This window comes from Oryza sativa, chromosome 8 (genome assembly GCF_034140825.1).
Source record: "Oryza sativa Japonica Group chromosome 8, ASM3414082v1".
Lineage (NCBI taxonomy): Eukaryota > Viridiplantae > Streptophyta > Magnoliopsida > Poales > Poaceae > Oryza > Oryza sativa.
Window position 1 is genome coordinate 832,644 of NC_089042.1, and position 6,761 is coordinate 839,404.

Consider the following 6,761-nt stretch of genomic DNA (forward strand, 5'->3'; position numbering starts at 1 on the left):
GGAGGTACCTCCGTCTCAAGGGGCGGCTCGGTGAGGTGACTCTCCAGATGCTAAGCGAGGAGTTTGGTGGTGCCATGAGGCTCGCCGATGTCAAGAAGCTCATGTTCCGCGTCAGAGCAGTCAGGCTCGCTGTGCTCAGGTGGTCCAAGGCAGTAAGGATGGCCACCTCGGCGGAGCTGCTGCCGGAGTTGGCTCGTGTAGGCTCTTTGTTCCGCGCCCCAGTAGCCATGGTGGCACCGCTTGAGCAAGGGATCAAGTTTGCAAGCCATCTCATCGCGCTCGGCTCGTTGATCATGAACCGGAGGGAGGAGAAGTCTGTCACGCTAAACATGTTTGGTTAGCCTGATTTCGCCAAATTCTCTCTCATAATTTATTCAAACTTGTGGGAAAAAAAAAGCTCGATCGGTCTAAACATTTTTGTTTAATAATTTTTGTTGAATAATTCGGTCCAAGTTGTTGGGCAGTTTTGGAATTGTAAACGGGGACATGCATTTTGTTTTAGTTATACCAATCGATCGCATTTTCAAATATGAGTTTTCGTTTGAAATATTTACATTTGCAATTGTGTACTATATTTGAATTTAAAATTGTCCATTTCCCTTCATCTCGAAGTGGACGCCGTGGGCCTTGCCGGCGTAGGGGAAATGAGTTAGGTAAAGGGTTGCAACCGATGCTCAATTGCAAATATAATTAATTTGTAGTTATAGTAAGCGATTTGTGTGTAAAGATAGATAGGACAAATGAGCAATGTACAGGGTTGCAGCTTAGTTGGCGACAAAATTACCATTGAATTAGTGAGTCGTACTACCGGGCAAGCTTATCGTGCATATGCGTATCCGTTTGGTAGTAGCACATCTGCCTTTTTTTTTAAAAAAAAAGAAAAACACTTGAATTTGGCAAATCTATGAATAATGTTACCTTTTTGTTGGAAATTGAATCCTACATTGTCTTATTTTTTCATTACAAGAAAATAAACATGTATGACACTCACACACCTGCGGAACACATGTAAGACACATAATCAAAGATACGAAGGTCGAGTGCAAATTCCTGGTGGATGAAATTTTCAAACACATTACCCATGACTATATATATCGCCACACTTTTGGTGTTTTCCTAAATTTCAGGTGGACTTTCATGAGGGAATCAGCCGGCAACAAACTTATTCCGCTTGTTTATTTTTCTCAAAACCTTGTATTAAACATCGGTTCAGATCGATATTTTCAAATTTCACTGCTGTATATGACGTGAGAATTCAATGCTGAAGCTGTAGTGTGAACTATGTATGGAGTGGCAAATAAATACAAGTAATGAAGTCTTACGATTTTTTGCAATCGTAGATTTTAGTAGAATGACCTGATAAATGGTGGATTTTTTATTTGATAAGTCCTGAAATTATTGAAGATTTGCTGCATATCTTTCACATTTATTTTGATACAATCCTCTTGGTCGTAGTGATGCTGGCTAGTATTTAATCACTACAATTACTTGGCATATTAATCTACAACACATACAAACAAATTATCTAGTACTCACTCCTTCCCTAAATGTTTGATGCCGTTGACTTTCTAAAACATATTTGACCGTTCGTCTTATTCAAAACTTTTGTGAAATGTGTAAAACTATATGTATACATAAAAGTATATTTAACAATAAATCAAATGATAGGAAAAGAATTAATAATTACTTAAATTTTTTGAATAAGACGAACGGTCAAATATTTTTAAAAAAGTCAACGGCGTCAAACATTTTGGGATGGAGGGAGTAAATGTCAATATATGTATGCAGTTGAGGAGAGAGCTAGCATATGACGATCGTGTTTTTCCTTGAGCTTAGCCCAATTCTTATCCAGGCAATTTTATTTAAAGTACCCTTTTGCTTCTGCTCATTTACCAATGTATGTTTTGAATCTAGTGTATGTGACACATTCTCTTGTACGAGATTAACTTATTTTAGTACGGAGTGAGTAAAACTGAGGTCTGAGGCCTCACTGTCTCTCTGTGTGAGTGAGAGCAATTAATTTGAGACTAGATTTTTGTGGGCTTGCAAATGGAGGCCCATCATGTAAATCCCCTGTTGTTTATCTGCGGAAAAAGTACACCGAAGGTCCCTCAACTTGCCATCGGGATAAAAAACATCCTCAAACCGCAAAAACAGATATGCGAGGTTCCTTAACTATACAAAACCAGTCACCCAAGATCTTTCGGTGGTTTTGACTCAGTTTTAGCCTACATGGCGCGTGGGACCCACGTGGGCTCCACATGTCAGCGTTCCACGTCAACTCCCCTTTCCCCTATTCTTCTCTCCCTTCCTCCCCTGGTCCCCTCTCTCTCTCTCTCCCCCCTCTCTCTCTCGCACTCTTCTCTTGCAGGCCGGCCGACGGGTAGGGAGCAGACGACCGGGCGGCGAGGGAGGCTGAGCGGCGGACGGCGGAGGCGCGGAGCGGTAGTGGCGGCAGGCGGGTGAGCGCGCGGTGGCCAGCGGATGGGGAGTGGCGCTGGGACATCGTCAACAGGTGGGGACCGGCGGGGAGAACGGGTGCCGGGACGGGCGGCAGCCGATGGGGAGGACAACTGACGAGCAGCGGCCGGCGGGGAGACGGGGCGGCATACGTGCCGACCTGGGCTGCCAAATATTTGAAGCAATGGTACCTGCGGCAGATGAGATTGGCAATCAACCATTCAATCCACCGCACCGAAAACTGTTGTTTCCACTGACAAAACTCGCATGGCCCGGAGATCACTGATGCACAGATGCACAGAACCGTGGCTTCCCTAGCATGAATTTCCATGTAACTTGGGACAGGATGATTGTTGTTAGCTTTTTGCTTGACACCGGAGTTGGCTGACGGATGCCCGGTTTCGGTCTGGCCATAGCTGTTGCGCTATCAAAATCTCCTACTCCATGCAGTGGCTGGCTGGTGTAGCACGTGTGAGTGACTTCAGGAGAGGAGGACATGGACAGAGGCGTTCTTGGTGGCGGTGCAGACGGGGCAAGCGGCGGCGGCGGCCTCGCAGGCGTCGCATAGGCATGGGAGCAGCGGCACGGATGCCTCCGTGACATGGCAGGCCTTGCACGACGTCGCCCCGGACACCGCGTCGGCGGCAGTGGCGGCGGCGGCGCCGCCTGGGGTCTTGAAGCAGCACGACTGCGCGTCCTTGGCGTCGCCCTTCCTCGTGGCGGCGGCGACGGCAGTCACGGCACAGGGGGACTGGAGGAGCTAGTCGAGCGTGGCGCGGAGGCCAGCGGCGACGGCCTCATGGCTCTTGGCGACGCCCATCCACGCCTGCCCCTCCGCACTAATCTGGCGGAGCTTCTCCTCCAGCTCCGAGTTGTGGCAGCGTGCGCGATCCAGCTTGGCCTCCGCCGCACGCACCCTCCCCATCGTGGCGCACGCCACAGCCGCCACCAACGCCCGGACGTGCCGTCGCTGCGCTTCCTCCAGCCCCGCGCGCATCCGCTCGGCCTGCACGGCATCCACCAAACACCGACGTCGATCAAACACCACTCGCCAAACACAAATAGAGGAGGTCGGCGGCGTGAGCAGGTGCGTGGCCTCGTCGTAGGTAAAGAAGAGCGAGGCGTTGGCTGTCGGGATGGGAGGTCCCCCCGCCGGCCTCCTCTTTCCCTGCTCCCGCGTCGTCGCTACCATCGCGTCGCCTGAGAGGACAAAGGGAAAGAGAGGGATGGTGATGACGTGGCACGCTGACATGTGGGGCCCACATGGGTCCCACACCCCACATAGGCTAAAACCAGGGTCAAAACCACTGGAGGATCTCGGGTGACCGGTTTTGTATAGTTAAGGGACCCCGCATATCTGGTTTTGTGGTTCGAGGACGTTTTTTTATCTGGATGACAAGTTGAGGGACCTTCGGTGTACCTTTTCCTTTATCTGCACTAAAAAAATTCCCAGATGCTGCAAGCCCAAGCAGCTTTCTGTTTTCTGAAACTTAAGCCCAACCTGTCTGGCCAAACTACTAATGAAATTGCCAAGATAAGCATTCATTATTTGGGCTGAAAATCTATGACCCAATCAATATATGTAGAGTAAATTTCACAAAACTACAAATACTTTAGTCAAATTCTCACAAAACTACAGATTTAAGGAGATGTATCACAAAACTACAGATTTAACACTAAATTTCTCAGAGAACTACAGATTTAAGGTGGAGTATCGCAAAACTACAGATTTAATAACAAAGTTATCACAAAACTACATATATTGGAATTTAAATCCTTAGCACTAGTGTTATATTTGAGTTATAAATGCATAAGTTTTGTGATTGAATTGACACTAAACCTGTAGTTTTGTGATAATTTTGTTACTAAATCTGTAGTTTTGTGATACTCCATCTTAAATCTGTAGTTCTTTGAGAAATTTAGTGCTAAATCTGTAGTTTTGTGATACATCTCCTTAAATCTGTAGTTTTGTGATAATTTGACCAGAGTATATGTAGTTTAGTGAAATTTACTCATATATGTATGGCTGCCTGCCTGCAAATCTAGGCAAGCCCATCTACACAAACTGCTCTAATCCACTTGAAATAAAAATTGTTACTCTCAGATTGGGCTTCACCATGAGGCTGGCCGGTCCTTTGTTTCTTTCCTTTTCTTTCGTAGTCATACGTACCACCACACATGTATGGCACTTCCAATAAGTCCATGGTCTCACTGTTTATGACTCCTTTCCTCACTCTCTGCTACCTTATGTCAATGTTGTAAAAATATTTACAGACATATAAAATACTTTCTCCGTTTCAAAATACTTGTCACTGATGATTTGATTGGCATTGTTTAGTTTCGGATGGGAAAATTGACCTAAGCGTTGGAGGGTATTCAAAGGACTAAGTTAGTGTAGGTGGCGCCTCGAAGGACGATGGCACGACGCTATCCTGCAGTTCATCGCCAGTGACCCCTTCGGGATCAAGTCGGCAACCACTTCGTCCGCACCACTACCATGACTACTTTCCCTACACCGATGATCACCGGAGCAGTTCGATGGACTTTGTATTCTACTTCCAATCCGGTTCTAGAAGAGACGGTCGGTGATCCCCAAATCCTGCATAAGGGTGATCTATATTCTTAGCACATTATGATTTAAATTTAGTAGATTACCAAACCTACAGTTTCTAGTTAGCTTGTTAAACAAAGATACATGAATGAAAGTTTAATACTTATATTTAGGATTAACATTTTGGTAATACTGAATTTTCTAAGTATTATAAAAGAAAATTTATAGAAAAAGACAAATGGTCAAAGTTCAATATAAATAGTGTTTGAACAAGTATCTGTGAAGGAGAGTACTCCCTCTGTCCCAAAAAAGGCGAACCCTGTGTTTCCGTGTCCAACTTTGACTGTCCGTCTTATATGAAATTTTTTTATAATTCGTATTTTTATTGTTGTTAGATGATAAAACATGATTAATACTTTGTGCGTGACTTATCTTTTTAATTTTTTTCATAATTTTTTCAAATAAGACGGGCGGTCAAACATTAGGCACGGAAACCAGGGTTTGTCTTTTTTTTTTTGACGGAGGGAGTATAAAACAAGGAAAATTCCCATGTGAGAAAAACATGTTGCTTCTGGTGACAGTATGAAATGCTTTATAGATGGGATAGCCTTCACAGCACTATAGCAGGAGTCAAAAGCAGATCAAAAGCAGGTAAGTACACTATATAGTAGTAGCATGCGTGTCACTAGCCTGCATAGCTTGAGCATGGCATGTCTGCTGGCTTCTTCCATGTACAGCGGCTTCACCTGTACACATACAGTAACACTACTATACTGCACAGTAATACAATACCTTTGCTGGCATGATTCATGCCCCTCTCACCCACACCATATCATAAAACCTTTATCTTTTATTTAATAGATACCCTACTAATTAATTCATACACACCAACACCCCATATATGCACTGCTACAATATATAGCCACATTGATTATTTCTACAGTTTGGTTGAGTAAATTTAACATCAATTAGCTACAGATGACTATATATACTTTGGCTTCTCATACAGGAGCCAAAAAGGAAAAAAAAAACTGGCTTCACATTGGCTTCTCATACAGGAGTAAATTTTGCACAAAGAGGTAAAAGTTCCATACTGGTCTAAAAATTGATGGATAACTTATTACCACTATTTGAACTAACCCACATTGAATTAAGGGGATTTGGTGCCAATTTATTACGACTTGCAGGATATCTGATTTGACCTTCTTAACTGCCTAAATAGGCTGATACTGCAGTGCTGGGACAGGGAGGAGCAGGGAAAATGATCAGGTGACACCCTCTATCTGCATCTATAGATCAATAGATAGCTTTTTAGTTAGACTTTTTAGCTCTGTCTCTCCCAAGTCAATGCACAAAGGAGAAACTCAAGAGGATGATGCATGCATGGCTAATGGATGGATGCATATATGTACTGTCATCTAGGTTGTCACATTTCGATATCGATTGAGAAACAGAAGCTGATGATAATGATGATGATATAGTCACCTAGCTATATATAGCTAGTTTTTCTAGTAGTTGGTTAATTAATTTTAATCTGATTATATTATGTGTGTGTTTCCATGGCTTTTAGGAGCAAATCCTACGAGTGGTAGGTTAATTTCTTTGTGCCCCCACTGTGGGGTGCACCACGGATTTGTGTTGGTTGGGTGCTCCGACGATCCGCCGACGTGATCGCCTATCTGCCACACGTGTTGCTCCATATTGCACAGTATTTAATATCTCTGTTTTTTCTTTCTTTCATCCGCTTGTG

General features: G+C 44.2%; 1 pseudogene; it reads right to left on the reverse strand.

Moving 5' to 3' along the window:
- Positions 1–2,941: 2,941 nt before the first annotated feature.
- On the reverse strand, positions 2,942–3,652 carry LOC107277008 (probable BOI-related E3 ubiquitin-protein ligase 2; annotated as a pseudogene).
- Positions 3,653–6,761: the final 3,109 nt, after the last annotated feature.